At 42.2% G+C, this 8,527-nt stretch overlaps 1 protein-coding gene across 7 annotated transcripts in view; it reads right to left on the reverse strand.

The window, feature by feature from the left end:
- ITSN1 (intersectin 1 (SH3 domain protein)) overlaps nucleotides 1-8,527 on the reverse strand; it is a 245,535-nt gene that overhangs the window by 206,114 nt on the left and 30,894 nt on the right. The window contains exon 1 of one of the 7 annotated variants that reach the window (XM_010862260.1): nucleotides 7,979-8,520. The exons of the other annotated variants lie outside the window; for them this stretch is intronic. The gene's annotated coding sequence lies outside the window, so the exon portion shown is untranslated. Of the gene's footprint in view, nucleotides 1-7,978; nucleotides 8,521-8,527 lie in introns of those variants that run through there. 7 annotated transcript variants of the gene reach the window in all.

Consider the following 8,527-nt stretch of genomic DNA (forward strand, 5'->3'; position numbering starts at 1 on the left):
ATATTGTCACCCTGCTTATTTAACTTATATGCAGAGTACATCATGAGAAACACTGGACTGGAAGAAGCACAAGCTGGAATCAAGATTTCCAGGAGAAATATGAATAACCTCAGATATGCAAATGACACCACCTTAATGGCAGAAAGTGAAGAACAACTCAAGAGCCCCTTTATGGAAGTGAAAGAGGAGAATGAAAAAGTTGGCTTAAAACTCAACATTCAGAAAACAAAGATCATGGCATCCAGTCCCATCACTTCATGGCAAATAGATGGGGAAACAATGGAAATAGTGAGAGACTTTATTTTGACTTTATTTATTTCACTGCAGCCATGAAATTAAAAGATGCTTGCTCCTTAGAAGAAAAGCTATGACCAACCTAGACAGCATATTAAAAAGCAGAGACGTTACTTTGTCAACAAAGGTCCATCTAGTTAAAGCTATGGTTTTTCCAGTAGTCATGTATGGATGTGAGAGTTGGACTATAAAGAAAGCTGAGTGCAGAAGAACTGATGCTTTTGAACTGTGGTTTTAGAGAAGACACTTGAGAGTCCCTTGGACTACAAGGAGATCAAACCAGTTTGTTCTAAAGGAAATCAGTCCTGAATATTCATTGGAAAGACTGATGCGGATGCTGAAACTTCAATACTTTGGCCAGGAGGAGAAGGGGACAACAGAGGATGAGATGGTTGGATGGCATCATTGACTTGATGGACACGAGTCTGAGCAAACTCTGGGAGTTGGTGATGGACAAGGAAGCCTGGTGTGCTGCAGTCCATAGAATCACAAAGAGTTGGACCCAACTGAGCAACTGAACCAACTGACTGAAGGAAAGAACACAGGCTGGGAGTGGATTCACAAATGGCTACATCCCACCAGGAAGGAGCACCACGAGCCAGGCCCTGGGCCAAGCACAAGGCATCGGAAACAAAACAGAGTCTCTGACCCCAGAGAGCTTACACCTGAGAATGGGGAGTAAGCTAATAAGGAAAATAAAAAATATGACCGTTTCACACATACAGAACCACTAAGAAAATGAGGTAGGGGAACAAGGCAGATGATGCCTGGAGGTGGTATGTGGGATTTCTTTGTGTGCTTGGGTAGTCAAGGGGGACCTCTCTTAAAAGAACAGGGGTCGCTTCTGAGAAGGTTAAGTCAGTGCAAAGATCTGTGGAAGGAAAAGAACCTATCCAAGGAAGAGAAAGAGGCCAGTCCAGCTGGAGCAAAGGGAACCGAAGGAGTGTAGAAACAGAGGAAATTGGAAAGGCAACGGAGGCCAGAATACAAGCCTCTCCTCAAGCGAGGCTTGGATTTAAGTGTAATGGGAAGGCTTTGAAAGGCTTTGAGCAAGGCAACAACTTGACCCGATTTACAGTGCAGAAGCTGCCGTGTGGAACAGATTCCACGCAGGCAGAATGGAATCAAGAAAACTAGCGAGGAGACCATGGCAGATATTCATCTGAGATACAGCAGTGGCCAGGAGTAACATTTTAACAGTGGAAACAAGAGGGATATATTTTAAACAGAAAGCCCACAGAAATTAACAATGGAATAGATATATACAGTACACAGAAGACAGAGGAATCAAGGAGAGCTGTGATGTTTCTGGGTGTATAATGGGGTGGATGAGGGCACCATTTACAAGACAGAAAGGTCTAGAGTGTACAGATTAGACTGGGGACAGCATCAAGAATTCTGTTTTTACAGATGGTCAGTAGGCACATAAAAGATGCTCAACATTTCTATTTATTAAAGAAATGCAAATCAAAACCACAGTAAGGTACCACCTCACACCAATCAGAATGGCCCTCATTTAAAAGTCTACAAATGACCAAAATGGAGAGGCTATGGAGAAAAGGGAACCCTCCTACAGTGTTGGTAAGAATGTTACTTGGTGCAGCTGCTATGCAAAACAGTATGGAGGTTCCTTAAAAAACTAAAAACAGAGCTACCATATATCCAGCAATCCCACTCCTAGGCATTTATCCAGAGAAAAAGATACCTGTACCCCAGTGCTCACAACAACACTGCTTACAATAGCCAAGACACAGAAACAACTTAAACACCCATCAGCAGAAGAATGAAAATGTGGTACCTTTATGCAATGGACTCTCACTCAGCCATAGGAGTGGAAGGAAGCCAAGGAAGCCAAGGAAGGAAATGCCGATTTGTAACAACATGGGTGCAGCTAGAGACTATCATAGCAGTGAAGCCAGGAAGACAAATACCGCATGATATTGTTTACACGTAGAATTTAAAATATGACACAAGAACTTCTCTACAAAACAGAAACAGACTCACAGACATACAGAACAGACTTGTGGTTGCCAGGGGATGGGGGGAGGGAAGGACAGATTGGGGCTTTGGGATTAGCAGATGCAAACTATCATATATGTGTGAATTGAATCACTGTGCTGCACACCCGAAACTAACACGACACTGTAAACCAGCTATGTCTCAATAAAATGAATCAAAAACAAAAAAGAATTGTTTTGATCACGTTAATTTTAAAGAGCCTGTAATTAGGTGCCCAAGAAGATCTGCCCAATAGGTGCCTCATTGGCCACTGAAGTCTATATATTCTTGGGAGAAGTTGGAGCTGGAAATTTCCACATATCTCTCATACCTCTATTCCCATGGCAAACCCTTCAAGTCTTCTCTGAAATCCCAATGCCCCACAGAGCAGTGTGAAAACTCAATGCTTACCTCCAACTGGCTAAACTAAATTTGCCTAATTTTGCATAGTGTGGCCGAAAAATTAAATGAGGAAAACGTAAAATGCATTTACCCACACTAGAATTTGTTGACAACAAAACAAATTACAGATAGGTTAAAGATTCTAGTGGAAAAAAAAAAGAAACCATGAAAGAATGCAAGAAGAAAATACAGGTTAATATTTATAAAATCTAAGTGAGAGAGGGCTTCCTTATTTGACCAAGGGCAGAAATTCTTAAAAGAGGAAAATAATGGTGGATTGAGGGGAGGGAGGTTTAAATACTTCTAGAAAAGAAAATATCACAAATCTTAAAAGCAAATAAAAAATTGGGAATAAGGAAATATCCTTACATATTTATATAAGGAGCTCACACAAATTAAGAAAAAATCATTAACTCCAAAAAGAAAACATGACAAGGAAAAGAGAAAATTCAAAAGAGAAGAAATATAAGTGAACAATTAACACATGGAAAAAAAGTGCTAAACTTCTTATCAGTAGAAGGAATTAAAATAAGGAGACAGTATTTGTCACCTATCAAGCTCATAAATATGAAAATGGCAATGAGTGTAGACTTGGAGTCTGGACAGTAATTACTAAACTCTTTGTGATGACAATTTGGTAATGTATCAAGTGAAGTGAAGTGAAGTGAAGTCGCTCAGTCGTGTCCAACTGTTTGCAACCCCACGGACTGTAGCCTACCAGGCTCCTCTGTTTATGGAATTTTCCAGGCAAGAATACTGGCATGGGTTGCCATTTCCTTCTCTAGGCGATCTTCCCAACCCAGGGATCAAACCTGGGTTTCCTGCATTGCAGGCAGATGCTTTACCATCTGAGTCACCAGGGACGTCTTAGATTTTACATGCTCTTTGACCTACCAATTCCACTTCAGGGAATTCATCCAAAAGGCAGGGGTATTGGAGGGTTGATGGGAAAGATTTAGGCACAAATTATATTTATAAGATGCTTCAGAATCACATCTAATGACATGAAAAGATATTGTACCTTAAAATAAGGGTTTTTAAATCATAAGGTCAGAATAATACAAAGCAATAAGAATATTCGTATAAAGAGATCACTAACAATAAATTATAGGAAATCAACACTGGTTGTGTCTAGAAAAAATAACTGCTCTTTACGATCTTTTTCTTTCATTACAATGAGCATATAGCATTTAAAAATAAAAACTTCGTTTGGGGGGAAAACAAAACTAAAAATCCTTCGCATAAAAGATAAATTGAATAAAAATTAGCAAAAATTTAATAGGAGATCATTTCAAGTGATAGAATATAATTGGGGAAAATTTTCATCCTTTCTAGAATAGAAAATTCTCTGTATTTACATATGTTCCATTATAAATATGCACTATTATTTTTTTTTAAAGTAAAAGAAACTTAAAGATGGTTTTCCAATCTTTTGTTATCTGAAGTTGAATGACCGTTACAATGATCTCACTGTGTTTTAAAGGGTTTATGCCCTGTTCTTCATGGACCAAACCCAGTTTTTCTTTATAATTCCAACGAGCTTAGAGGGCACAAAGGGGTTCTCCTGAAATATGAAATACACTGCATCTCATACCTCCTTTCCATTTACTACCTTTAGTGGACTTCAGTGCTTCAGCTCCATGGCTCTCAAAGTCTGGTCCTAGACCTGCAGCCCCAGCATAAACAGGGAGCTGGTAAATGCAGATTCTTAGGCCCACATCAGACCTAGAGAATACGAAATAGGGCAGGGGGCTTCCCTGGTGGCTCAGTGGTAAAGAATCTGCCTGCCAGTGCAGGAGGCATGGATCCAATCCCTGGTCCGGGAAGATCCCACGTACCACGGAGCGACAAACCCCTGAGCCTGGGCTCTAGAGCCCACCTACTGCAACTACTGAAGCCCACACTCTAGAGCCCTTGAGCCACAACCAGAGAAGCCACCACAATGAGAAGCCCGTGCTCTGAAATGAAGACACAGCACAGCCATAAATAAATAAATTAAATTAAAAAAAAACCAACAGGCTAGGACTCAACAGTGTGCTTTATCAAGATCTCCAGCTGACTCTGATGCGTGCTTGAATTGGAGAATCACTGTGTCAGCCCATAGAGCTTTGCGCCTTCAGTACGCAGAAACTGTCTTGTGTGTGTTGCGTGCTCAGTGGCTCAGTTGTCTCTGACTCTCTGACCTCACAGACTGTAGCCCACCAGGCTCCTCTCTATCCACGGAAGCACCTATGCAAGAGTACTGGAGTGGGTTGCCATTTCCTCCTCCAGGAGATCTTCCCAACCCAGGGATTGAACCTGAGTCTCCTGCATTGGCAGGCTGATTCTTTACCACATGGGAAGCCCTCCAGAAACTCTCCCAAACACAGTCAAATCATTTTTCAAATTTATATCTTTCAGAATCCTAATGGTAACACATTAAATCATTCAAGAGGACTGAGCTGCTAGATCTCGAATCTTAACAGCTGGAAACAACATTTAAGAAAAATAAAAAGATAACAAGGAAAGAAAACCATACCTGTAGAAATGCCTTAAAGGGAGCAGTGAGTCCTAGAGACATCACTTTAAGCCTTCGACAGCCTTTGAGGTAAACACACTAGGCCTCCTCAAGGAACACACTAAATTCAAACTCATTTAATTACATGTGTCAGTCAGGGCCTCACAATCAAACAATCAACCAGACTCCTGCGTAATAACAACACTGAAGCCATACCTAGACATAAATACAATAATCAGGTGTGCCAAAAATATGTGAAACATTGTTACTTGAATTGACTGATGAGCCCACCTGGAGCAAGATCTACTGGCGTTTGAAATGAACAACTATTAATATAGTTGCTTATCTGTGATGGAGGTATAATCATGATAGAAATGAGACAAAGTCTAACCACAGCCCAAGGAAGTACCAAGTTTTCTGCCACATTCATCACTTCAGAGAGTCAGGTACTGAGCCAGTGCCAGAGACAAAATAGTGTCTAAAATATCCCTCCTGCCCTCCAGAGGCCTGCAGTCCACTTGGAGATTGGTAAACACCAGACTGCGACCTCCACTCACCCTGGGACAGAAACGTCACATGCCTTATCTCTAATACTCGTGGTTAAGTCACTTGGTCAAGGCCACCCAACTCCCTACAAGTCCATGCTCTGTTCTCGCCTCTCCATTCACGTGTAACGTCAGCACCAAAGGGATATGAGTATGTATGCACTATTGCACACTACATGAGACTGCGCTAAGAACAGACCTTTCCAGGTGGCGCTAGTGGTAAAGAACCCACCTGCCAATGCAGGAGACGCGAGAGACAGAAGCCGCAAGAGACGGGAGACATGGGTTCGATCCCTGAGTCAGGACGATCCCCTGGAGGGAGGGCATGGCAACCCACTCCAGTATTCTTGCCTGGGAGGTGGGGTCACAAAGAGTTGGACACGACTGAAGTAACTTAGCATGCACATGCTAAGAATAAAGCCAAGAATAAAAATGATTTTGTTGCTACTAAAAAAGAGACATCGAGTTCAGTAAAATCAAGTAGTGTCAAGCCAAGTAAAACAGTTTATAAATGGTACTGGTTTTGAATAGGAAAAATTACCCATAGAAGAACAACCAAGGGCAAGGCCAATATGGATCAAAATATCAACACTAATTATATTGAATGCAGAGATTATAGGCAATTATTGGCTCAATTTGAAATTCTTTTATAACACAAATTGTTTTTAAAAATGATCATCCAACATTAAAATAAAATGCTTTTTTTTTTTTTTTTAACCCAGCCAAGATTCCATTAATCAGCAGTTCTCAATAAGTATGTTCCACTCCTCAGGAGATGTTCAGAAATACATGGGGGTATTTTTGGTTGTCACATTCACTGGGAGGCACCACTGGCATTTAACAGGCTACTCAGAACAGTCTCATACAAGTAACCATCCCAAGCGACTTGAATGTCTGTCTAGACATACCTGTAGGGGGAAAAACCCATTTATAAGTATCTGGGCCTAGAACCAAACTCCATTTTACACATTAACACAAAAGACATTTTGCAAGTTTTTACTTGCAAATGTCCTGGGGTACTAGTAGTGTAAAATACTTTGATTTCTTCTTTAGAAAAAGTTGGGCAGTACATTGAGAGATTTCAAAGTATGTATATGTTATTGATAAATTTAACTTGATGAAAAGAAACTTGTTGTTTAGGAACTAAGTCGTGTCCAACTCTTTGCGACCCATGGACTACAGCCTTCCAGGCTCCCCTGTCCATGGGATTGCCTAGGCAAGAATACTGGAATGAGTTGCCATTCCCCTCTCCAGGAGATGTTCCTGACCCAGGGATCGAACTCCTGTCTCCTGCTTTGCAGGCAGATTCTCTAGCACTGAGTCATTTGGGGAGAATAAAGGAAGCATTACAAAAAGGGAATGCTGGGTCTGACAAGGTTGAGAGCTTGCTGCGATGACCCAGGGAATATGTACGCAGTGAGGAGAATCCAGCTGACTTCTATTAAGCCAGACATAGAAGAGATCCGCAAAAAATGCAGAACAAGGCCATCCTTCTCACTACAACTCTTTGTTGTGAAAAATAGGGTTATTCTCATTAGTTATTTATGCTAACTTGGAATGATTTGAGTTTTAAATGAATAAAAGTGTTAAAAATAAGTAAATTTTCAGTTTCACTCTTACTATGGGAACATCAATAAAGAGAACAACCATAAGCAAAAGCTCTTTGATAGCCTTCGGTACATTTTATGTGCATGGAGGGATTTAAGATGAAAATGTTTGAAAACTGTTGCACTTATAGAAAAAGATAAGGAAGAAGGGCTTAGCTGGCTGGAGAGACCAGGTCACAGACCAGAGCAGTGGCTGGGTAGAGTGGGGAAACTTGGAGAACCAAACCAGATCAACAGGGCTGGATTACAAGCGGTGAAAGAAGAGGGAGGGATTCCGGATGAAGCAGAAGCCTTGCTTCAGGCAGCTGAGTATACACAGCCCAAAGAGATTTTAACATCATAATCATAAACATTTGTGTGTCATAAAAACAATTTTTCAGGAGAAAGTAAACCCACAAACGTAAAAAAAAACAAAAAACAAAAAACAGCACAAACAGCCCTTTTCCATGCATATGCAATAGTAGAAAATACCTTCTTCTCTCCCTGCTTCTGATACGTGTAAACAAACCAGAATGTTTGGACTCTAGTCACGAATCTGACTGAGCCCAACCCTGGGTATCAAGGGTGGACCTGGGCAGTGTCCGCCCCCCTCCCTCCCCCGGGGCAGCATCTCCCCACCACCACCCCCGCCAGACCTCCTTCAGCCAGCATCTTCAAGGAGTCCACCCACTATTTCTTTAAGGATTCAGTTTCAAGAGCCTTTTAAAGCAGAGATGTTCAAAGAAGCAGGAAGGCGGGACCACCTGCGGCCCCATGGCAGGCTTCTGCAGGAACTCCTGGGCAGGCTGAGCCTCTCACGGCCCCCCAAGGACTGTGCTGTCCCTCTCAGGGCTCAGGACTGAGAACGGATATGGCCACGCAGCAAAGAAAGTCCCTTAAGGAAATGTCCAATCACGCCCAATTTTTAACACTCATGGAGCCTTCCCGTCACATGAATTGCCTGGAAGATCCTCAGGCCCCACCCTACTTCCCACATCACCCCATTGTGGACGTCGGACCTAGACAGGGATCTCGGGCAACAGGACTGAGAGTAGGGAAGAGAAAATGGAAGGAGGTGGGAGGACACACCCTTGAGTCCCCTGGGAAATCTCTTGGCCACATTCCCCTCCTAGCCTGGGGCAGGAGGCTTGGATTATTCTGCCTCTTCCAGCCCCAGTGATGACAAGCCTGGAGGAGCCCCAGCA

Source organism: Bison bison, unplaced genomic scaffold (assembly GCF_000754665.1).
Source record: "Bison bison bison isolate TAMUID 2011002044 unplaced genomic scaffold, Bison_UMD1.0 scf7180017864481, whole genome shotgun sequence".
NCBI classification, from domain to species: domain Eukaryota; kingdom Metazoa; phylum Chordata; class Mammalia; order Artiodactyla; family Bovidae; genus Bison; species Bison bison.